The following is a 27110-nucleotide window of genomic DNA, read 5'->3' on the forward strand; positions in this document are numbered from 1 at the left end:
TTGTGGGATCTCTGACGGCACAACGGTACGTCATGGACGTGTCTTCCTGTGTTCTCGTATGCGACAATATTTTGGTACCATTTTTCAACAGGACAATGCTTGTCCTCACTTGGTTCGGGTCTCTGTGAGCTCCACGATGTTGAGATACTCGTGACCAACAGACCGGCTCGTACGTCAACTCCATCACAGTGCCAGTGTCCAGTTTTCAAGGACCAGTTACAAAAGCTGTGGGTCTTATGGCCTCCAGAGAGGATGGAACGGTTTAATGATATCCTTCCCTACATCTACGTCCCCCCGTGATTACTCTGTTGTTCTAAATTAGGTGCCTGGACAGGGTTCAATGAACCACCTTCAAGCTGTCTCTACCGTTACACTCTCGAACGGCGCGCCGGAGAAACGAGCTCTTAAATTATTCTGTGTAGGCCCAGATTTCTCTTATTTTATCGTGATGATCAATTCTCCCTATGTAGGTAGGTGCCAACAGAACCTTTTCGCAATCGGAGTAGAAAACTGGTGTTTAAAATTTCATTAGAAGATCCCGTCGCAACGAAAAACGCCTTTGTTTTAATGATTGCCACCACAGTTCACGTATCATGACTATCTCCCCTATTTCGGGATAATACAAAACGAGCTCCCTTCTTTGTACTTTTTCGATGTCATCCGTCAGTACCACCTGATGTGGATCCCACACAGCACAGCAGTACTCCAGAATAGGGCGGACAAGCCTGGTGTAAGCAGTCTCTTTAGTAGATCTGTTGCACCTTCTAAGTGTTTTGCGAATGAATCTCAGTCTTTGATTTCCTCTACCCACAACATTATCTATGTGCTCGTTCCAATTTAGGTTACTTGTAATTGTAATCCCTACGTATTTAATTGCATCTACAGCCGTCAGATTTGTGTGAATAACCGCTTAATAGAAATTTAGCGGATATCTTTTAGTACTCATGAGAATAACTTCAAACTTTTCTTTATTCGGGGTCAACTGCTACTTTTCGCACCACACAGATCTCTTATCTAAATCATTTTGTAATTCATTTTGGTCATGTGATGACTTTACAATACAGTAAATAACAGCATCATCTGCAAATAATCTAATAGAGTACTTAGATTGTCTCCTACGTCGTTAACATAGATCAGGAACAGTCGACGGCCTATAACACTTCCTTGGGGGAACGTAGGATATTACTTTTCTTTTACTCAATGACTCTCCGTCTATTACTACGAACTGTGACCTTTCTGACAGGAAATCACGAATCCAGTTGCACAACTGAGGCGATATTCCATAGGCACGCAGTTTGGTTAGAAGGCGCTTGTGAGGAACCGTGTCGGAAGCTTTCTAGAAATCTAAAAATATGGATTCAATTTGACATCCCCTGCCGATAGCACTCTAAAGACTATAAAAAGCTAGTTGTGTTTCGCAAGAACGATGTTTCCTGAATCCGTGCTGACTATGTGTCAATAAATCGTTTTCTTCGAGGTAATTCATAATGTTAGAATACAGCATGTTCCAAAACCCTACTGCAAATCGACGTTAGTGGTATGGATCTGTAATTCAGCGGATGACTCCTATTTCCTTTTTTGGGTGTTTGTGTGACTAGAGAAACTTTCCAATCTTTATGTAAGGGACTTTCTGTGAGCGAGCTGTTGTATATAATTGCTAAAAATGGAGCTATCGCATCAGCATACTCTAAAAGAAACGTAAGTGGTATACAATCTGGACTGGAGGCCTTGCCTTTATTAAGTGATTCAAGCTGCTTTGCTACACCGAAGATATCTACTTCTATGTTTCTCATCTTCGCATTTGTTCTTGGTTGGATTGGGTTGAGTTGGGATGGTCTGGTGTAGGACACCAAACAGCGAAGTCATCGGCCTCAGGATGGGGAAGGAAGTCGGCCGTGCCCTTTCAAAGGAACCGATTTAGGGAAATCACGGAAAACCTAAAACAGGATGGCCTGACGCGGGATTGAACCGTCGTCCTCCCGAATGCGAGTCCAGTGAGCCAATCTTGGTTGGAATTCAGGAATATTTACTTCGTCTTCTCTGGTGAAGGAGTTTCGGAAAACCATGTTTATTGGCACTGTCATCAGTGACTTCACCGTTGATATCGCGCAATGAAGGTACTGATTGCGTCTTGCCACTGGTCTCTTTGGGTTTTCTGCCAGATTCCGAGACAGAGTTTCGTTGAGGAAATTATTAAAAGCATCTCTCATTGAAGTGCGCGGTATATTTCGAACTTCTTCTAAACTTTTCCAATCTTGGGGATTTTGCGTTCTTTTAAATTTGGCATGCTTTTTTCGTTGCTTCTGCAACAGCGACCTGACCTGTTTTGTGTACCGTGGGAGATCAGTACCATCACTTATTAATTTATGTGGTATACTTCTCTCAATTGCCGTCGATACTATCTCTTTGAGATAATTCCACGTCTTTTATACGCTTATGTGATCAGATTGGAAGGAGTGGAAACTGTCTCTTAAAAAGCCGTTAAGAGCATTTTTATCAGATTTCTTACAATAGATATACTTTGCGTTTTGATCGTTATGGGTGTTGCAGTATTCAGCTTAGCAGCAACTGCCTTGTGGTTGCTAATCCCTGTATTCGTCATGATACTCCCTATTTGTTGTTGCTAATCCCTGTATTCGTCACGATACTCCCTTTTTGTCCAGGATTATTTGTTGCTAAGAGGTCAAGAATGCTTTCCCAACCATTTAAGCTTCGAGTGGGCTCATGAACAAATTGTTCAAAATAAGTTTCCGAGAAAGCATTCAGAACAATTTCGGATGACGTTTTGTACCTGCCGGCTGCTTTAAACGAATAATTTTTCCAGTACATCGAGGGTACATTGAAGTCGCCAACTACTATATTTGTATGAGTGGGATACCCATTTGAAATGTGACTCAGGTTTTCTTTGAACTGTTCAGCAACTATATTTTCTGAGTAGGGGGGGGGGGGGGGGTCGGTAAAACGATCCAATTAAAAGTTTAGTACGATTGTCAAGTATAACCTCTACCTGTACTATTCCGCAGGAACTATCTACTTCAATTTCTCTACAAGGTAAACTACTTGTTACAGCAATAAATACTCCGCCACCAACTGTATTTAATCTATCCTTTCTCAGCACTGTCAGGTCGTTTGAAAAACTTTCGGATGAACTTATTTCGGTCTTTAGCCAGCTTTCCGTACCTAGAACTGTCTGAGCTTCAGTGCTTTCTAATTGGGCTTGGAGCTCCGGTTTCTACAACAATTTACAACTTCAATACCGATCGTTTCTACAACTACCTTACTGTGTTTTACCTGCCCCCCTTTACACGGATGCCCTTTCTGTGGTTTCCAGAGACCCTCTAACCTAAAAAACTGCTCAGTCCCTTCCACACAACCCCTGCTACCCGTGTAGCCGCTTCCTGTTTGTAATGGACCCCTGACCTATTAAGCGGAACCCAGAAACCCACCCCCCGATGGCGCAAGTCAAGGAATCTGCAGCCTACACGGTCACAGAACCACCTGAGCCTCTGATTCAGACCCTCCACTCGCCTCTGCACCAAAGGGTCACAGTCGGTTCTGTAGACGATGCTACAGATGGTGAGGTCCGCCTTAATCTTGCAAACAATACTGGCAATCTTTATCATTTTCGCTAGCCGCCCGAAACCAGAGAGAATCTCGTCCAATCCAAAGCGACACACGTCATTGATACCAACATGGGCCATCACTAGCTTTTGGCTGCACCCCGTACTCTTCATAGCATCCGGAAGCACCCTTTCCACATCTGGAATGACTCTCCCCATTATGCACATGGAGTGCACACTGGCTTCCTTCCCCTCCTTGGGAGCATTGTTCCTAAGAGGCCCCATTATGCACCTAACGTTGTAGCTCCCAACTATCAGCAAACCAACCCTCTGTGAATGCCCAGACCTTGCAGGCCGAGAAGCTTCCTCTGGAACATGGTGGGCGACTGCATCCAGCTCAGAGACTTCGTCAGCCACAGATAACCATCAAACGAACTGGGGAGGCCCTGCGATCAGCCCCTCAGAAAGTCTTCCCTGGGCTGCCAGACATTGATCTCCCACTCGACCGAGGGTGAGGGGTGAACTTCAATGCAGGCAGTGCTGGGGGCAGTTACAGCAGTGGACCGACTGGGGGACACGTGTGTCGTGTTGACGTCCCTCGCATCCCCATGTCCGAACCTCCACAGTGATGCCCTTGGAAGCAGCCTCAAGTTGTCTAATGGAAGCCAACACTGCCTGGAGCTGTGAGTGAAGGGTCACCAACTCAGCTCACAGCATCACAATGCCTATCCATTACTGAAATAGCTCCTGTTTGAAGCTTGTAAAAATATGTAATAAACGAAAGGTGTACTCGCCTAGCCTGCTATAGTGGCCGAGCGGTTCTAGGCGCTACAGTCTGGAACCGCGCGACCGTTACGGCCGCAGGTTCGAATCCTGCCTCGGGCATGGATGTGTGTGATGTCCTTAGGTTAGTTAGGTTTAAGAAGTTCTAAGTTCTAGGTGACTGATGACCTCAGCAGTTAAGTCCCATAGTGCTCAGAGCCATTTGAACCATTTTTTTTTTGTACTCGCCTCATTAGCATCAGGAACGCGTGGTGTTCTCTCACTGATGGTCTAACTGACACTGAGCTGTGATACGAGGTCGGGTCGATAGCGATCGAATCAGTGCGTGCATCCATCTTGTACTACTTCGTTATTACTAGATAGTTTCTGTGATAAAGTGAATAACATCCTTAGGGTCTGTAGTATTTGGATCTTTCTTTTCGGGAAGTTTTAAGAGGAGTAAGTTGAATTGTTGCATTACATTTAAATGTTTTTGTAATGCCAGTATAGCCTGATGATGAGATATCACCTCGAAACAAGTTGCTAAATAAATAATTTATCTGTCTACAAATTTTGTAACTGGTAGCTATGTTTGAAAACCTTTTCACGTTTTTGATACAGTCACGGTCGAATCATGGTCGATATGACGTCCTGTTATGTAATTTGATTATCAAGTTTCTGATTTACTTCTTCAAGTTACTCATTCTTTTTTTGCAAAGGAACATTTAAGTTTTCTTTAAAAGAATTGTTAACTTTTCCAAAAGGTGCAACCAAGGAATTCAAAAATTATGCACGAAATTTGTACTCAGTCCATGAACTGCGACATGTAATACATGACTGTTCTCAGCTACTGCCACCACCTAAGTTGTTAATCGTGATGCATACACGGTGGAGAAAAATTGTCTCACGAAATTTTAACCCTTGATAGCTAATGCCGGTAGGAACCAAAATTACTAGTGTTGTGTAAGTCGACAACGCACCATGTTTAAACAACAGAAACTTGGCATCACGCGCGCCGATTGGCCGAGGGAACCATAGCGCTGCCCGTGAACCGACGAACGGCAACAGGCCAATCCCACGGTCAATCAAAGCCCGTGGCGCCAAGTTTCTGCAGTTTAAACATGGTGCGTTGTCGACTTAACACAACATTAGTAATTTTGGTTCCTACTGGCATCAGCTATCCAGGGTCAAAATTTTGTGTAACATCTTTTCTCTACCCTGTTTAGTAGCACTTCATCATTGATAAATATTTTGGGCAGTGAATACTTCCAATACCGCTGACTTACCACTCTCGACCGCTCGTGGCAGCAGATGCCACCGAATCATCAAGTTGCAGTGAACTCCGTGTCTCGTACTCTGCCCAATCAGAAGCGGGGAAATATCGCTACCATATAAGGCCATGTGACAGTCAAACAAGGAGACTTGGAGACACTGCCTCCACCTGAATAGCGACGCCTTAGCTGGTGACAACAATGCAACATGTTACGTAACAGAGAGTTTTAAATCATGTTGCACAACATTACGGTTTGCTCCTGGCCAACTAGCCGCGAATGTTATACCTTGCTAAGAAATGTGATATTATTAGAAAAGAATAATGTTTGCAATTCTACTTGAAATTAGTCACTTTAAAATCTGATTCATAAGTGATGAGCATCAGTTATAGTGATTTCCAGTAATGTTAGATATCATGTTCAGGGCGGGCCACTGTCACTCTCCCCCTCCCCCCCCCCCCCCCCTCCCCCCCACACACAATCACAGCATTCCAGCAAACAGTGTACGCCAGGTAAAAATGCTACCATCCTTCATTTGTTGCTCAGCAACAGTACATCATTACACTGTCGTCGCACTATCTACTACTACAGCACCCATGCCGATGTTCTGTCTGTCTCCGAGCCATATACAGGTAATCATTATTAATATAATGCGGCCGTTGTTGATTTTGTCCAGTATTAGAGTTAACGGAAATGTTTTTATTGTTTCAGGGTACGTTTTGTATACAGTAATTAAAGTTCCACTGCGGGCCAGACCACTTGTATCTATGGATATAAAGATTACTTTAGTTACATTCCTGCAACTGGTCCTTTTATTTTACATGGCACTCCAAAGCGACACTAAAGTGTAAATTTTTACAATTGATGAATGTAATGGAAATAAATGAGCTTCTCAGGCGGAATAGTGCAATAAATACACCAATATCTAAGTAATGTAGGTTAATTCTTACAAAGAAGAAGACAGCAACCAGCCACTACGAATACTGCTATTTATTTAGGTAAATAGCGTCGTAACCGGTTTCGAACTGGCAAGTTCATCATCAGACGGCTGTTCGCATGATTTGCAAGATACACTTTACATATATACTATATATGCTTGCTATATACAAGGAGCAACATAGACGTGAGATAAAATGAATAATAACACACTATTTACATGATACCATAGAAGTAGCATTCACACAAGCTGGTTACTACATCTGTCAACTTTATCTGTAATATTATATGCTCATAATGTAAGGTTTATCTTCGTGTTTTAATTTTCATTACGTTATGTTATTCTTTAAAAACAGTCATACTGTGAAGTCAAAGCAATCTGTATATCGTAATGTCTCTGAGAGAGAACGTCTCTGACACTGTTGTATTTGTAAATCTGCAATCTTTATGATAACTTCACATGTGGCAAATTCTTTTTGGTTTGTGTGTGTGTGTGTGTGTGTGTGTGTGTGTGTGTGTGTGTGTGTGTGTGGTGCTTTGCACAGTATGGTATTGTACCAATATACATAAGTGATGGATATATTTTGGAATAATCGAAAAATACAATTCTGCAACTTCGCAACAACATCGCGCTGAATTTTCGACTTATGTACCATAACCACTTAACCTCACATATTTATTTACGCTGTATTTCATCGTTTGGTGGTTACTTATTTTCTCATAGGGCGCTTCTAACGCTGTTTTCTACCGTAGGGCACCAACACACCAAGAATATTTCGCCAGAGCGCAAGAATTAAAATCGAAAACTGAAGATTATGTAAAGTGTATCTTGCAAATCATGTGAACAGCCGCCTAATGATGAACTTGCCAGTTCGAAACCGGTTACGGCGCTATTTACCTAAATAAATAGTAGTGTTAATAGTGGCTGGTTGCTGTCTTCTTCTTTGTAAGAATTAACCTACATTAATTGTACACAGCCACGGCCTCACCATGTCAGTTTTAGACAAAATAGCACTATCTGACCAACTTGTTGCGTAGAACTACCGTAGTTTCACAACATAGGATCAGCTTGACAAATGTAGCTATAAGCTACAGAACTGAGTATTTCATAAAATGGCACAAACGACGGACCTTAACTAAATGACCACTAAATAAATGGCGGTTAACGTGGAGGGTTATGAGGTGTTAATTTTTGTAATTCTCCATGGGGCCACCATGTACTATATAAGGTGTTACAAAAAGGTACGGCCAAACTTTCAGGAAACATTCTTCACACACAAATAAAGAAAAGATGTTATGTGGACATGTGTCCGGAAACGCTTAATTTCCACGTTAGAGCTAATTTTAGTTTCGTCAGTATGTACTGTACTTCCTCGATTCACCGCCAGTTGGCCCAATTGAAGGAAGGTAATGTTGACTTCGGTGCTTGTGTTGACATGCGACTGATTGCTCTACAGTACTAGCATCAAGCACATCAGTACGTAGCATCAACAGGTTAGTGTTCATTACGAACGTGGTTTTGCAGTCAGTGCAATGTTTACAAATGCAGAGTTGGCAGATGCCCATTTGATGTATGGATTAGCAAGGGGAAATCGTAGTGGCGCGGTACGCTTGTATTGAGAGAGATTTCCAGAAAGAAGGTGTCCCGACAGGAAGACGTTCGAAGATATTGATCGGCGTCTTAGGGAGCACGGAACATTCCAGCCTATGACTCGCGACTGGGGAAGACCTAGAACGACGAGGACACCTGCAATGGACGAGGCAATTCTTCGTGCAGTTGACGATAACCCTAATGTCAGCGTCAGAGAAGTTGCTGCTGTACAAGGTAACGTTGACCACGTCACCATATGGAGAGTGCTACAGGAGAACCGGTTGTTTCCGTACCATGTACAGCGTGTGCAGGCAGTATCAGCAGTTGATTGGCCTCCACGGGTACACTTCTGCGAATAGTTCATCCAACAATGTGTCAATCCTCATTTCAGCGCAAATGTTCTCTTTACGGATGAGGCTTCATTCCAACGTGATCACATTGTAAATTTTCACAATCAACATGTGTGGACTGACGAGAATCCGCAAGCAATTGTGCAATCACATCATCAACACAGATCTTCTGTGAACGTTTGGGCAGGCATTGTTGGTGATGTCTTGATTGGGCCCCATCTTCTTCCACCTACGCTCAATGGAGCACGTTATCATGATTTCATACGGGATACTCTACCTGTGCTGCTAGAAAATGCCTTTACAAGTACGACACAACATGTGGTTCATGAACGATGGAGCTCCTGCACATTTCAGTCGAAGTGTTCGTACGCTTCTCAACAACAGATTCGATGACCGATGGATTGGTAGAGGCGGACCAATTCCATGGCCTCCACGCTCTCCTGACCTCAACCCTCTTGACTTTCATTTATGGGGGCATTTGAAAGCTCTTGTCTACGCAACCCCGGTACCAAATGTAGAGATTCTTCGTGCTCGTATTGTGGATACGCCATTCTCCAGGGCTGCATCAGCGCATCAGGGATTCCATGCGACGGAGGGTGGATGCATGTATCCTCGCTAACGGAGGACATTTTGAACGTTTCCTGCATCAAAGTGTTTGAAGTCACGCTGGTATGTTCTGTTGCTGTGTATTTCCATTCCAAGATTAATGTGATTTGAAGAGAAGTAATAAAATGAACTCTAACATGGACAGTAAGCGTTTCCGGACACATGTCCACATAACATATTTTCTTTCTTTGTGTGTGGGGAATGTTTCCTGAAAGTTTGGCCGTACCTTTTTGTAACACCTTGTATTGGTAGAACATAAGGACAATAATCATAACATTATATTAACTGGGTATGTTGCATCTTCACGTTATAACTAAAGTAGTTTAATACACTTATTTATCGACAAAAGTTGTTTCTGATGTTGTGTAAGTTGAGGAACGTGCCTTTGGCGTTGTGCTGCCCCACACGTTATATCTTTGAATTCCTCAACATGTTTTCACATTTTTTGAAGTAACATTGTTTGCTACAAGACTCTGCGGAGATAAGCGGTCCGCTGAAGTGTGATTAATCAGGGCCACTTAATAAGCTGTAAGTGGCCACGTTGCCTGTGATACCTCTCGAGAGACGAGGAGCGCGTCAGTTAATGGCAGCTAGTATCCAAGTATCATTTTCTTATCTCGGCTGTGTGTTTTTTTCCATTTATAAGATCAAAGTCAACCTCATTACATATTTCCCGACTTGCCACGTTAGTAAACAAGTATTAAAACTCAAGGCAACGTGTCGCGTGCTTATCGCTTCGTTCGTGAACTAATGACGCCAGACAACGTAATCTGGGATGCAAATGAATTTATGGTGGCACGTCAGTGATTTGTGAAAGTGCTTAGTCCTGGAGCTGAATTTTTAAATATATGCGTCACTACATAACGGGATAGACTCGCCAGATAGCCCACTGTTTGTTCTTCTGCTGATACATTTTATCGCTAAACTCGGTTTTAAGGGAACACAGAACTACCATACTGCTGATATAACGAAAATATGTCTTCGACTGCACCGTAAAAGAATACTGCGAAGATGGCATGTAACAAATGCCAAAATGACGTAATGTATACCACGTGCTTAGCCACGTGGATGACAAGGTTTTCAGCGAAACCAGAAAAAGTAAGTAGGAATAACCGCAGTCTACTGCAGGAACTGCTCAATGGGATTCACATTCAGAAATCGCATTTGAATGTTGGTTGGGTGTAAGGAAATCGTGTTATGCCTCCCGTAACAAGGAGAAACCTCCATTAGCACGCGCCGAAATTCGGCAGTGGCAGGAGCGTGGTTTAACGAGACCGCAGGACACCAAGTTGTAAGAAGTGCAAGCCCCATTTTATGATATAGAAACACTGAACGACGGCAGCGCTCCTAGTGGCCTGGCAGTGAACTTCGAATGCGAACAAATGACACACAAATTCATATTCTTGCACTGCGAAATAAAACTATTAGATGAACCAGCGGGAAGAGACGAATATGCTCCAGTTTAAAAGATTTCGACTGAAAAGTGGGGTACCAGCTGCCTCATTCTACCTTTAAAAACTGTCTCAAAATTTTTTGGCACGCGAAGAAATTCGGGCATTTTTATGCTGAGAGAGGAGGAGATAGTGGTAGTAGGGAAAGAGACGAAATAGTAATAAGTACTCATATGAAAAGAAGTTTATGTTTCAGTAAAATTTTGATAGTTTGTTATGTGAAACTAAAATAAAACAAATCTAATTTTACACCTTAGACCCGATTTTACGCGCCCAAAAATTTTACATGTGCTTCAGTACTACAACATAAGGTTCCCAGAACTCTTCTGGTGATAACGTAGACATATTACAACATATTTCCCCGTGCTACGTCACTTTATAAACTACATTTTTGCCTCACATCGGAATTTAGTTGCATATTTTAAGTGTACAAATAGGGAACTTAGAATTTCTGCATCTTGGAAACGGAAAATTATATCGAGAACGTTTTAAAGATTGCCTGAGATCCGGATCTTAAGGATATATCGTAAAAATTACACTCACTTGCTGTAGATAGCCGTCTTGGAATTCGTGGCCCGGCTTTGTTACCAAAAAATGATAAGAAAACGCTGTTCTGGAGTTTTCTAATGAATCGCCTATAAACTAATAAAGATTTTTGAAAACGGGAATACGACACTTCTAGATCAACGCTTCGAGAATATGCCAATTTTTGTGGTTATTTATTACTTAGATTTCGGCTCATACCGGATTTTTACGTGTATATGTTACGTGTAGAAGAAGGCTAGCTTTGAGCTGTGACTCGGAAACCGATAAAGATATCAAGAAAAATTTCAAGGTATTCGAGATCTTAGGGACATATCATAAAAATTGCAGCCATTTGCTGAGCTTTCCCGTCTTGAAATCCGCGGCTCAGTTATGGTACGAAGAAGTAATAAACCCCCCAAAAAAGGGATTTTTTTTACTGAGGAACCGTCCATAAGATCCACCATAGGCCATATCAAATGCTAAAAGACCCGACCGATTTGCTCCGTTTGCCTAGGCAGAAAGAAGTGCGTGATATACTTCGACCACGTACTGTAGGGTAGTGACACCTTCTCTTGGGAATTCAAGTGGTCCCTAGCCCATGGGCTGTCCAAAACTCTTGACATTGCCTTTCCATCACAAACAGATAGTCCAGTTTTTATGCGTGGCGTTTTGGAACGTTATTTCGCATGCGATAATATTTTTCTCTTATTGTCGGTGGGCCTGGTAGTCTGATGGTAAAAAATTACTCTGAGCACTATGGAACTTAACTTCTGAGGTCATCAGTCTCTGATGGTAAAATGTGTATCTAGAAATTTTTCTGTTACATTGCATGAGTAACACATTCGAGAAATCTCAGTCCAAAACCTACGATTAACTTCTCGCAGCTGGATTTCATGCAAAATTTTGTAAATGACATTATTTAAATCGAATATCGCAGGTTCGACCGCGCGGGCGTCATCATCTGGATGTCAAAATTTAAAAATCATCAGACATTAGATGTCAAAGAGCTGATTTTATCGCATGGTGTTCGTGATTACAACCTTCTTGCGCGCATTGCACTATAAATACACTGCTTGATCAAAAGTGCCCAGTGTCTTCACGGAATGCTGCACTGAGGAAAGGTATCGATATCGGTCGCTGAGGCCTGGCACAAAATGGCATTCCAGGAAACATCTCAAAGGTGGTCTAAAGGATTCATGTTATTACATGGATGTTATTATCACGTAAGCACTCCGCCACAGGTGGCGCTCGATAGTGTTGAAAGATGCAGTTGCCATCCCCGAATTGCTCTTCAACAACGAGAAGCAAGAAGGGGCTTAAAACATCAATGTAGGCCTGTGCTGTGATAGTGTCACGCAAAACAACAAGGGGTGTAAGGCCCCTCTATGAAAAACACGACCACATCATAACACCACCGCCTCCGAATTTTACTGTTGGCACTACACACGCTGTCAGATGACGTTCACCGGGCATTCGCCGTACTCACACCTTGCCATCGGATCGCCACATTGTGTAATGTATTTCGTCACTACACACAACGTTTTTCCACTGTTCAATCGTCGATTGTTTACGCTCCTTACGCCAAGCGAGGTGTCGTTTGGCATTCATCGGTTTGATGTGTGGCTTACGAGCAGCCGCTCGACCATGATGTACAAATTTTCTCACCTGCCGTCTAACTGTCATAGTACTTGCACCGGATCCTAATGCAGTCAGGAATTCCTCTGTGATGGTCTGTATAGAATTCCGCTTATTACACATTAAGACACTCTTCAGCTGTCGGCGGTCTCTGTCAGTCAACAGAAGAACAGAAGAGGTCGGCCTGTACGCTTTTGTGCTGTCGTGTCCCTTCATGTTTCCATTCCACTATCACATCGGAAACAATGGACCTAGGGATGTTTCGAAGTGTGGAAATCTGGCGTACAGCTGTATGACACAAGTGACACCCAATCACCTGACCACTTCGAAGTTCGTGAGTCCCGCGGAGCCCCCCATTCTGCTCTCTCACGATGTCTATAGACTACAGAGGTAGCTGATATGGAGTACTAGGCAGTAGGTGGCAGCACAATGGACCTAATATGAAAAACGTATTTTTTGGGGGGTGTTCGTATACTTCTGATCACACAGCATATGTTACTCGTAAAATGCTTAATTTTTGGTCACATTCGTATTACTGGGAGAGAAAACGATTCCATATTTGTTTTTGTTTTATATAAAGAAGAAGCTGGTATCGTCGCATGGTAGTCTGGGGACTCATAGCTATCTGTTACTGCTCATGAATCCGTGTGTGAACTGTTCGATTTAATTGTTGTTGTTGTTGTTGTTGTTGTGGTCTTCAGTCCTGAGACTGGTTTGATGCAGCTCTCCATGCTACTCTATCCTGCGCAAACTCCTTCATCTCCCAGTACCTACTGCAGCCTACATCCTTCTCAATCTGTTTAGTCTATTCATCTCTGGGTCTCCCTCTACGACTTTTACCCTCCACGCTGCCTCCAATGCTAAATTTGTGATTCCTTGATGCCTCAGAACATGTCCTACCAACCGGTCCCTTCTACTTGTCAAGTTGTACCACAAACTCCTCTTCTCCGCACTTCTGTTCAATACCTCCTCATTAGTTATGTGATCTACCCATCTAATCTTCAGCATTCTTCTGCAGCACCACATTTCGAAAGCTTCTATTCTCTTATTGTCTGAACTATTTGTCGTCCATGTTTCACTTCCATACATGGCTACACTCCATACAAATACTTTCAGAAACGACTTCCTGACACTTAAATCTATTTTCGATGTTAACAAATTTCTCTTCTTCAGAAACGTTTTCCTTGCCATTACCAGTCTACATTTTATATCCTCTCCACTTCGACCATCATCATTTATTTTTCTCCCCAAATAGCAAAACACCTTTACTACTTTAAGTGATGTAAGTAGGCTGTTTAGGTTTTTATATTGTTAACGCCACGTAGCACTCTGTATGAAAATCATTGGCTGTACTGTGCGCAGCCTGTGGCTGGTTTGCATTGTTGTCTGCCATTATAGTGTTGGGCAGCGGCTGGATGCTAACAGCGTATAGCGTTGCGCAGTTGGAGGTGAGCCGCAAGCAGTTGTGGACGTGTGCAGAGACATGGCAGAGTTTTGAAATTTGTAAGACTGGATCTCATGAACTGATATATATAGTATGACTATTAAGGTAAATACATTGTTTGTTCTCAATTAAAACCTTTCATTTGCTAACTATCCCTATCAGTAGTTAGTGCCTTCCGTAGTTTGAATGTTTTATTTAGCTGGCAGGTGCTCGCTGTATTGCAGTAGTTAGAGTAACCAAGATTTTTGTGAGGTAAGAGATTTGTGAAACAAATAGGTTAATGTTAGTCAGGGCCATTCTTTTGTAGGGATTATTGAAAGTCAGATTGCGTTGCGCTAAAAATATTGTGTGTCAGATTAAGCACAGTCTTGCACAAGTTTTCAAAGGGGACATTTCAGTGTCTCATTTCCTAATCTAATTCCCTCAGCATCACCCGATTTAATTCGACTACATTCCATTATCCTCGTTTTGCTTTTGTTGATGTTCATCTTATATCCTCCTTTCAAGACACTGTCCATTCCGTTCAACTGCTCTTCCAAGTCCTTTGCCGTCTCTGCCAGAATTACAATGTCATTGGCGAACCTCAAGGTTTTTATTTCTTCTCCCTGTATTTTAATACCTACTCCAAATTCTTCTTTTGTTTCCTTTACTGCTTGCTCAATATACAGATTGCATAACATTGGGGTGAGGCTACAACCCTGTTTCACTCTCTTGCCAACCACTGCTTCCCTTTCATGCCCCTCGACTCTTATAACTGCCATCAGCTTTCTGTACAAATTGTAAATTGCCTTTCACTCCCTGTATTTTACGCCTGGCACCTTTAAAATTTGAAAGAGTGTATTCCAGTCAACATTGTCAAAAGCTTTCTCTAAATCTACAAATGCTAGAAACCTAGGTTTGCCTTTCCTTAATCTTTCTTCTTAATTAAGTCGTAGGGTCAGTATTGCCTCACGTGTTCCAACATTTCTACGGAATCCAAACTGATCTTCCGCGAGGTCAGCTTCTACAAGTTTTTCCATTCGTCTGTAAAGAATTCGCGTTAGTATTTTGCAGCTGTGACTTATTAAACTGATAGTTTGGTAATTTTCACATCTGTCAACACCTGCTTTCTTTGGGATTGGAATAATTATATTCTTCTTGAAGTCTGAGGGTATTTCACCTGTCTCATACATCTTGCTCACCAGATGGTAGAGTTTTGTCAGGACTGGCTCTCGCAAGGCCGTCAGTAGTTCCAATGGAACGTTGTCTACTCGGGGGCCCTTGTTTCGACTCAGGTCTTTCAGTGGTCTGTCAAACTCTTCACGCAGTATCGTATCTCCAATTTCATCTTCATCTACGTCCTCTTCCATTTCCATAATATTGTCCTCAAGTACATCGCCCTTGTATAGACCCTCTATATACTCCTTCCACCTTTCAGCTTTCCCTTCTTTGGTTAGAACTGGGTTTCCATCTGAGCTCTTGATATTCATACAAGTTTCTCTCATTTCTCCAAAGGTCTCTTTAATTTTCCTGTAGGCAGTATCTATCTTGCCCCTAGTGAGACAAGCCTCTACACCCTTACATTTGTCCTCTAGCCATCCCTGCTTAGCCATTTTGTACTACCTGTCAATCTCATTTTTGAGACGTTTGTATTCCTTTTTGCCTCCTTCATTTACTGCATTTTTATATTTTCTCCTTTCATAAATTAAATTCAATATTTCTTCTGTTACGCAAGGGTTCCCACTAGGCCTCGTCATTTTACCTACTTGATCCTCTACTGCCTGTGCTGTCTTCACTATTTCATCCCTCAGAGCTACCCATTCTTCTTCTACTGTATTTCATTCCCCCATTCCTGTCAATTGTTCCCTTATGCTCTCCCTGAAACTCTGTAAAACCTCTGGTTCTTTCAGTTTATCCAGGTACCATCTCCTTATATTTCCACCTTTTTGCAGTTTCTTCAGTTTTAATCTACAGTTCATAACCAATAGACTGTGGTCAGAGTCCACATCTGCCCCTGGAAATGTCTTACAATTTAAAACCTGGTTCCTAAATCTCTGTCGTACCATTATATACTCTATCTCATACCTTTTAGTATCTCCAGGATTCTTCCATGTATACAACCTTCTTTTATGATTCTTAAACCAAGTGTTAGCTATGATTAAGTTATGCTCTGTGCAAAATTCCATCAGACGGCTTCCTCTTTCATTTCTTACCCCCAGTCCATAATCACCTACTATGTTTCCTTCTCTAGCTTTTCCTACTGACGAATTCCAGTCACCCATGACTATTAAATTGTCGTCTCCCTTCACTATGTGAACAATTTCTTTTATTTCATCATACATTTCTTCAATGTCTTCGTCATCTGCAGTGCTAGTTGGCATATAAATTTGTACTACTGTAGTAGGCATGTGCTTCGTGTCTATCTTGGCCACAATAATACGTTCACTATGCTGTTTGTAGTAGCGTACCCGCACTCCTATTTTTTTATTCATTATTAAACCTACTCCTGCATTACCCCTATTTGATTTTGTGTTTATAACCCTGTAGTCACCTGACCAGAAGTCTTGTTCCTCCTGCCACCGAACTTCACTAATTCCCACTATATCTAACTTTAACCTATCCATTTCCCTTTTTAAATTTTCCAGCCTACCTGCCCGATTAAGGGATCTGACATTCCACGCTCTGATCCATAGAACGCCAGTTTTCTTTCTGCTGATAACGACATCCTCTTGAGTAGTCCCGGCCCAGAGATCCGAATGGGGGACTATTTTACCTCCGGAATATTTTACACAAGAGGACGCCATCATCATTTAATCATACAGTAAAGCTGCATGCCCTCGGGAAAAATTACGGCTGTAGTTTCCCCTTGCTTTCAGCCGTTCGCAGTACCAGCACAGCAAAGCCGTTTTGGTTAATGTTACAAGGCCAGATCAGTCAGTCATCCAGACTGTTGCCCCTGCAACTACTGAAAAGGAACCACACGTTTGTCTGGCCTCTCAACGGGTACCCCTCCGTTGTGGTTGCACCTACGGTACGGCTGTCTGTATCGTTGAGCCACGCAAGCCTCCCCACCAACGGCAAGGCCCATGGGTCATGGGGGGGTTCGATTTAAATGCACTGTAAATGAATTGCTCGTATTCTACGTTATTTTCGATCGCACCCGTTTCTCGTACTCCGTTTCTCGTACTTTCTCGCATTTAATGTGTAAGTAGGCTGTTTAGGTTTTTTTATTGGTAACGCCGCCGCCACATAGCGCTCTGTATAAAAATCACTGGCTGTGCTGTGTTCAGTCTGTGGCTGGTTTGCATTGTTGTCTGCCATTGTAGTGTTGGGCAGCGGCAGCTGGATGCTAACAGCGCGTAGCGTTGCGCAGTTGGAGGTGAGCCGCCAGCAGTGGTGGACGTGGGGAGAGAGATGGCGGAGTTCTGAAATTTGTAAGAATTGGTGTCACGAACTGATATATATATATATATATATATATATATATATATATATATATGTTGTTGTTGTGGTCTTCAGTCCTGAGACTGGTTTGATGCAGCTCTCCATGCTACTCTATCCTGTGCAAGCTTCTTCATCTCCCAGTACCTACTGCAACCTACATCCTTCTGAATCTGCTTAGTGTACTCATCTCTCGGTCTCCCTCTACGATTTTTACCCTCCACACTGCCCTCCAATGCTAAATTTGTGATCCCTTGATGCCTCAAAACATGTCCTACCAACCGATCCCTTCTTCTAGTCAAGTTGTGCCACAAACTTCTCTTCTCCCCAATCCTATTCAATACCTCCTCATTAGTTACGTGATCTATCCACCTTATCTTCAGTATTCTTCTGTAGCACCACATTTCGAAAGCTTCTATTCTCTTCTTGTCCAAACTAGTTATCGTCCATGTTTCACTTCCATACATGGCTACACTCCAAACAAATATTTTCAGAAATGACTTCCTGACACTTAAATCTATATTCGATGTTAACAAATTTCTCTTCTTCAGAAACGTTTTCCTTGCCATTGCCAGTCTACATTTTATATCCTCTCTACTTCGACCATCATCAGTTATTTTACTTCCTAAATAGCAAAACTCCTTTACTATATATATATATATATATATATATATATATATATATATATATATATATATATATATATAATGACTAGTGAGGTAAATACATTGTTTGTTCTCTATTAAAATCTTTCATTTGCTAACTATGCCTATCAGTAGTTAGTGCCTTCAGTAGTTTGAATCTTTTATTTAGCTGGCAGTAGTGGCGCTCGCTGTATTGCAGTAGCTTGAGCAACGAAGATTTTTGTGAGGTAAGTGATTTGTGAAACGTATAGGTTAATGATAGTCAGGGCCATTCTTTCGTAGGGATTTTTGGAAGTCAGATTGCGTTGCGCTAAAGATATTGTGTGTCAGTTTAAGCACATTCTTGTATAATTGTTCAAAGAGGACGTTTCACATAGACCAGTCATGTACAATTTTTCTAAGGGGACGTTTCAAATGGAAGGCTCCGAAATTTTCACTGGAGAGGTTTATTCTAGTACATTGATTTCTGCTAAAATTTAATGTTTGTAGTACCTCTTAATAACGTGTGAAAACATTTCCGTAAGTGATTTTTAACATTTGCGAGGAAGAATGCTGTAGCCACCAAGACTACAAAGCATACTCATCTACGTCAACATCGTACTCTGCAATCCACTGCGAAAAGCGTGGCACTTAGAGGCAGTAGTGCCATTCAAAACAGAATTACATACTCGTTCCATGATAACATATAATGAAGTTGAATGCAGTTCTGTTAAAAGCTGCAAACATTGAGTTCTCTATTAAATGCGAGAAATAACTAAAAATGGACACGAAAAAAAATATGCGCTAACAATGCGTTTACCGTGCATTTAAATCGAGCAGTTTACACACTGGTTCGTAAGCAATAATAAACATATATATAATCTGCGTATTTACTAAAAAGCCACGGCGCGGTGACCGTCGACAGTCGATGTTTCGATGTAAGTCGAATGGCCTCAGTTTTGGCTTAGCCAACATATCTTAATTATCAGACGTATTTTAATGTTATTCGCATTTGAGTTTGGTTTAAGCTTCATATGCTCAATGCCGGCCGGTGTGGCCGTGCGGTTCTAGGCGCTACAGTCTGGAACCGCGTGACCGCTACGGTCGCAGGTTCGAATCTTGCCTCGGACATGGATGTGTGTGATGTCCTTAGGTTAGTTAGGTTTAAGTAGTTCTAAGTTCTATGGGACTGATGACCACAGATGTTAAGTCCCATAGTGCTCAGAGCCATTTGAACCAATTGATATGCTCAGTGAAGATACTCTTTGTTAAAATATACGTAGCAGCTACTGCACGAATGAAATTTGCTACTAAAGGTAGTTAAAAACCATTTGCACACGTTTCATTTCACTGACTCAGGCTGTGCTTTGCTGGTTCATGATAGTCGAAAATTATTCTATACTCCTGTGACAAAGAAGTGTGTCAAAGTTGAGTAGATCTTTTAATCGTTTGCGTAATAAACACATATTTCGTGTCTTCTAATTTAATGAGCCCTCTCCCAGAGCAATCAAAGAATCCACAGTTACGGCCGAACAGAAGTAGTTTCGCCTGTTCACCAACAATCCTTCATGTAAATGTCGTTCTCCTGAAACGTACTAATTCGTCTGCGAGAAAGCAGACCTTCTCATTGAAATTTACGTATGCCATCTGACAGCAAAACAAAATGATCCAGACAAGAATGTGGACCTGCATATCGTTATCTTTAGTCTTGCAAAGAATAAATGTATCAGAATTGTTATTGTAATTACAGAGCAAATGAACATAAAATTGAAAGCACCTGGCTTTCTGTTCAAACTGCTTGAAAATTCACAAGACAGCACTTCAATGAAATCTTCTACTACGCCTCTGAACTGATACGATATTATTTTCACAAATAAACTCTGGCAAACACTGTCCTTTGTAAAATGACATGAACCTTGATGGTAATTAAATTTATCATCATACCTGTGCAGACGGAACGCTCGTCTGCTGTATAACCAGTTACTGTTTGGAATGTTGATGTGCAAGGGAAAAGAAATTGCAGTACTTGTGACGTACAATTCCAGACAGTTTCTTACAAATTTCCATAAAATGCTTCTCAGGACACAGTTCGCGATGTGGAAACAGAGGCATGAAAGTAAAAGTGAAAATGGCGAATAATCTTAACGACTGCTAAATGAGAACGAAGTTTCCAAATATACGAACGAGGTGTGTTCAAAAAGAAAGGTGAGTTTATATTTTTATGAAAAAAGTATTTACTTATTCATCAATATTCATGTTGTCCCCTTCATAATAATCCCCCTCAGATACAATGCACTTGTGCCAACTCTTCTTCTAATCCTCGAAACACTTCTCATAAGCACTTTTTGGTACAGTCTTGAGTACTACCATCGATGCAGTTTTCATTTCCTCAATCGTTGAAAATCTTCGTCCTTTCATAGGTCTATTCAGTTTTGGGGACAGGAAAAAGTCGCAGGGGACCAAATCCGGTGAATATGGTGACTGAGACATGATTGTCGTTTTGTTTTTGGCCAAAAAATCTCTCACAAGCAACGGTGAATTCTCAAGTGCATCGTGGTGATGCAAAAGCCATGAACTGTTTTACCACAATTCCACACGATTTTTCCGTATTGCTTCTCGCAAACGGCGCATAACGTCAAGGTAATACTCCTTATTGACCGTACGACATTGGGGCAAAAATTCATGATACACTACGCAACGGTAATTGAAAAAAAAGAAAGTGAGCAAAACTTTGACATTGGATCGAACTTGGCGTGCTTTTTTCGGTCTTGGATCGCCGGGATGTTTCCATTGGGAAGACTTGGCTTCGGTTTCGACGTCATAAACGTAAACCCATGTTTCGTCACCAGTTACGACCCTTTTGAGCAGATCAGGATCATCACTGACGGCATTCAAGAGCTCCTGAACGATGCTCATGCAGCGGTTCTTCTGATCAAAATTGAGAAGTTCTGGAACAAACTTCGCTGACACGCATCTCATACCCAAGACATACGGAAAAGAAATGGATGACACGAGCCGACCGATATGCCAACTTCCTCAGCAACTTCCTCTACGGTATCTCGACGATTATCCAAAACTCTTTTCTTCACAGCTTCGGCGTTATCATCTGTTGTTGATGTGCTGGGGCGTCCAGAGCGATGTTCGTCATTGGCATCTTCTCGATCACATTGGAAGAGCTTGTACCACTTGTAAACATTCTTTTTGTTTAGAGCAAGCTCACAGTATGCCACTGTCAACATTTCAGGCGTTTTAGAACACTTGATTTCATTTTTCACACAAAATTTGACGCAAATTCGTTGCTCCATTTTTTATAATAATCGAAAACCGCCGAGCACACTAAAACGTGCCTAGCCTTTCTACCTGTCAAAAACAAACGAAGTACGCTGTACACCTGAAACTGTGAACATATGTTCGGGAAATGTGTATCAAGATAGCAAAAAAAAAGCATCGATAATCGAATGTACATTGCCCGTGCAATTTGAAAAGTCACCTTACTTTTTGAACAGCCCTCGTATCTTCGCTTCGTTTGGCCACGACAACAATGTACCTTTTTATAAAGTCCTCTCAACTCGACAAGACAGCAAAAATACTTCGTAATAAGTCTCTTTAGTACAATTTCCTTCCTTGGCACTTTTTTCAACTATTAGGTAAGTCTATGTGCTCCACAACAACATTTCTACAGCACACTTTAACCATACAGTGTGTTCTAATAGTAAGGGGCTACACACAAATATATAAAAAAACTGAATTACCTTCACAGTTGGTTTTTGACATTCTTCCATTGGTATTATCTCATTTTCTTTCCTTGAAACATATTAGTACAATGTCTTTTTTCAAGTAATGATGTCTCTACTACACAGCATCCATCTTTGCCATACGAAATATGTCCAACACACACTGCTGCTCTCTTCAAAATGAAGTAACCTCTCTGATCAACATCTCTGGCCTCTTACAAACAATATAACATCACAAAGGTTGAGTACATTTATGAAATTCACATTTAGTGCCAAACCTACCTGAAAATCGGCATGGCACATAGGATAGTCCCCTTTCAACAGCTTAGCCACAGCCTAGGGGATGACTGACAGAATGAATTTTCCCTCTGAGCTTAATTTTAAAACTAGAAGGAAAAGATTGGATAGTTGTAAACATGTTTGACCAAGTTAAGACATTCAAATGCAGACTGGTTGAAGCAAAGCAAGCGCTGTATCATGTATAAGATACAGAGGCGAGCGAGTGCACGGGACTTACCCTAGTTCACTGCTAGTAGCGTCACGTCATCGTAACGCGCCTGCATATAGTATTGCACCACATTTAACATAAAAGTAAAAATTAAGATTTGTGTGTAAAACTTTGTTAAAGTATAGTTCTATGTAATAATGTTTCAGGTAACAAATCTTAATGTTGTAAAATTAGCAGTTTACGTAAAATTCACGTTTTGAAAGAAAAATAGGAGGCGCTAAATAATGACGCTAGGAAGCCAAAATTTGGTGAGAAGGTGCAGTAAGAAGTCATTAATGAGTGGTGCTGGTTTCCAAAACCATAAAACTAAAATTGACTCCAGAATCCGCGTTTTTCGGAAAAATCAGAGGCGCGAAATAATAGAGCTACAATATTGAAAATTGGTAGGATGCTTCAGTTCACCCTAATAATAATAATGGAAATACCACAATCAGTTACCTCTTCTAGTTTTTTTTAGTAATTTAGTAAAAACTACTTTTGTGAGTAAAATGTACATAAGCATTATAGATTAAGTACTTTAAATTTTAATGATAAAACAAATTCTTTAAGACCAATGATCAGATAGGACAATTAACAAAGCTACACCAAGTTTTAGTCTTGTAGCATAATTAACAGCTGATACAAGTCTTGATAAAGCTATGGTTCAGAGGTAACAATCTACCGTTAGTTCCATTGTAAAAATTCTAGAGAGTAAAGTTTTAATTTTAGCGGGCTGAGATTTTCTACGTGCTTCTGTACTGCTCAGATGTATGTATACAAAAATTGAGAAGTTTGTAAAGCTATTATTAAATGTGATATTTAAGATTATGTGCCTGAGATAGCGATCATTTGGAGGCTGCAGGCATCTGCATAGGAACGGAAAGAACAGATGCTCTCTTGGCGGTACGCGCCGGAGCTATATAAAAAGAGCGGCAGAGGCAGTAGGAAGCTCACTCCGCATTAGACCAACGCCTAGTCCACGCGAGCTTAACGTCCGATCGCGCCTCGCCTCGGGTGACGTCATAGCGGGCTGTGACATGCGCGTACTTAGCAATGTAAACGGACATTGAAAATTGCGAGGACTGTACACCGTCCTGGATCGTTTAGACTTCGGTAACAAACTGTTATTGTGCCGTCCGTGTGAAGTATAATTCCGCGTGGCAAGTGGTGACTAACTCCACTTTTAAGGCGAGCATTAATCTTTTTTTTTTTAACATTATTGCGAACTATTAATAGAGCACCGTTAGTTAGAGTAATGAACTATTCGGGAGGAACTTGCTGTAGAAGTCGCCTCTGAACTATTAAACGATTGGCTGAATTAAAAATATTTAATGTCTTTAGCATTTTCAGAAGTTTCGAGTAATTTGTGTGAGCCTTTAAGATAATAAAATCTTGTTTGGAACTTTAAATTTTATTGAAGCAGCCCTAATCCCGTGAAGAGCTATGGATATTTTTCTTTTAGCTGGGCTGTACAGGAATGTGGCCGTGCAGACTGGGAACTAAGGTCAGTAAGTTTCCCTTCGCTTTCTGACTGGCCACCAAATTAGTTGCCAGGCTCGCGTGATTTAAGGTGGCAATGTTCAACTTTCATTCAACATTAAACAACGACTTCTTCGCCGTCCCACATATGTTGCATCGGCAATAGTCTGTTACGTGAAATGAACATTCAAACAACTCATTCGACAACTTCTTCGCCGCCCCACATATGGTGCATCGGCCGGGAAAACTGAATTAAAAGCAAATAAAAGTGCTCGATGTGTGAAAGCGATTGGTATAAATTAACGAACTCGGTAGGCAATAACAGGACACTGAATTGAACTAGTGTGGGAACAGTGTTACCAGTAAAGGCGGGTGTAGTGTATAAACAATAAGTGTCTACCGCTGTACGTTGGTTAGTGACGATGGTGAGGAAGGCGACGATGCTGGATCGCGGCTGCCGACGGCGCTGAGACTAAAGGAAGACGGTGCGTCATCGCGGAGCTGCGCTGATCTGCGAGACAGCTGCCGGCTGCGCCGAGCGGTCAACGGTGCCTTGCTGCCCCCCCCCTGGAGCTATTGCAGTAGGCGATTCCTGTGGCGGTACTCGACGCTACAGCTGCTGCTGCTGCCTTCAATACGTCGCGACGCGTCGCATCACGATTGCTGGTACACCGCGACGACATCATTCGTCGAAATCAAGCATTTAAGTTAAGTCAAAGACTTTTAAAATATTTATTAACTGCTGCTAACAAACTAAAAGATATGGAAAGTAGTGTACATTTCAGAAGGGAACCGGTCTCTGACCAAGAATCCTCAGGATCAGGAATTGAGTTTAATGAGGATGGTTCCATTAATCCCTCAAATATTGAACTAGAACGTAATTTGTCACCAGTAAATTATGACTTTAATTTAAATGAGAGTGCAGGGATGCAATCAATAAGTGAAATAGAAGTCAAAAGGGAGCCAGTAGAGTTGCTAACTTTGTCAGGTAGTGAAACTGAGCTCAATATATCTCCAGCTCAGTCAAGTCAAGAGATACAAAGTATCAAGGTAGAAGCTCCGGATTGGATGCAAATACTGTTTGCCAAACTCGAATCAAACCAAAATAAAATTGAGGCTAAAATTGAGGATAGTAATAAAAAACTAAAAGAAGAACTGCAATCAAAATGGAATAGTTTGAATTATAAGATAGATGCTATTCATCATGACATTCAAGTAAAAGTAGGGCAACAGTTAACTAAAATGCATAGTACTTTCAAATGTGAAATAGATCAAATTCAAAAAAATTATCAAGAGGCAGATGAACTTTTGGAAGTGAGGTTGTCCGAAAGATTGAGCAACGAGTCCAAACTTTGCTCTGACAAAGTTAAAGAGGTACAAATTAAAGTAGATACTTGTCAGAAAAACATTGAGAAAGTAAAAGAAACCTGTACCGAAATTCGTGGTGCAGTGGAACAAAGATGTTCTGCCAGGATAGAAGCAGTAGAGTCACAAGTAGAGGAATTAAATACTAACATTGCTAACCTAGAAAATAGAGTAACCTCTGTTAATTCTAGTCATTCTACTGTACAGCATGTGACTTCAGTTGACGCCGCTTTTATAGGGTGTCGACAGTTTTTGCGCTTTGATCCTGATAAGTACATTCACCCTCTTGAATTTTGGAATGACTTTGAGGATGTTCTCCCCAACACTTGGTCAGAAAGAGAAAAAATTTCATTTATAAGAAGTCATTTGTCAGGTGATGCTTTGCGATGGTCAGCGGATGTAATGATCAAATGTAAAACTTTATCTGAATTTAAGTGTGCATTTCTCAACGAATACTGGTCACATAACAAACAAAATGATGTGTTAAGGGAATTCTGGAGTGGTAAGAAGTTTTTCCCAGGGCGTGAATCAGTAAAGGATTTCGCTAGGAAGTGGGTTTCAAGACTGTCACATTTGACAGAAAAGATGAAGCCAGATATGATCATTATGGGTTTAGAAGGTAAGCTGCCGTGGTACTGGCAGAAGAGGATCATTTCCGCCCCTAGAGATAATATAGACAAATTTATTGAATATCTGGAAAGAGTGGAAAGAGTAGCTGCTGCTGAGGAGCAGGTGCAGCAGAATAACAAATCTTCTAACAATCACGTACAAAATAATGGAAACGTGAACGTTAGAAATATGGAAGTTAGGCACACCAAAACAAACTATCGAAACCAAAGCCGTGGCAGAGGAAGAGGGGGTAGATACTCACCACGCTTTCGTAACAACTACTATGACGAAAGTGGAGAAGTAAATACTATGCCATTAAGACAAGAAGGGAGTCATGATGCTACTATATCTAGTGGTGTCACAGATGAACACAACAGGCCGCGTGTGGGAAACTAAATCCCGTCTATGAGGAAACTGGCGCTCACCAGGCGGTAACAGTAACACAGCCAGTAACGGAAACACAGACAATCAGCCAACATACACAGACAGACAACATGGATGACGAAATAAATACAGATAATACCAGTGATGTGTTAAGCCACTCTCACAAAATAGTGGATAGTATTTTGGATACACTAGAAAAAAGGGTCAAGGAAGAACAGGAACTCAAGGTAGATAATGGGGAAGAAATAGATAATGGGTTTGAGTCTGATGGGAATAATGATGAAGTAAAAGCTTACATCTTCGATGAAAATGGCAATCTAAAAGCTGAAGTAGAAGTAGCAGAAGTAGAATCAGTACTGCAAAACTTTAGAGAGGAGGAAATGATGAATGAAGGGGGTAGAAATAGTAACGAGGTGAAAGAATCTAGTAGCTGTGTAAACGTGCCACAAATGGTTGAAGGTGACGACATTCTTATGAACAGCAATATTGCGCAGGGACGCAGTTGCTCAGAGGTAGAGGATAGTTTGGCTGATGTGCAGCAAACAAAAGTAGAAAAAGTCGTCAGATGCTTCGATTTAAAGTTAGTGGACAGATTAGAGAAAGCAGCTAAGATTATAGAGCATGATGAGCCCCAGGATGTAAATGTAAATGTAATTGCAACTGATCAGAATTACTTTAGCTGGAAGAACATAGAACGAGATTTATTAGACGAGGTGTGTGAGCAACCTGTTCAATGTAAAATAACTCACCCTGTTATCAAAGTAAACATATCAGGAGTCACTGTGCGTTGTCTGCTTGACAGTGGCAGTGAAGCAAGTGCTTTATCACAAACATTTTTTGACACCATACCCAATAAAGAGAAGTTAACAGTTATGAAA

The sequence above is a fragment of the Schistocerca gregaria genome, chromosome 1, assembly GCF_023897955.1.
Source record: "Schistocerca gregaria isolate iqSchGreg1 chromosome 1, iqSchGreg1.2, whole genome shotgun sequence".
NCBI classification, from domain to species: Eukaryota; Metazoa; Arthropoda; class Insecta; order Orthoptera; family Acrididae; genus Schistocerca; species Schistocerca gregaria.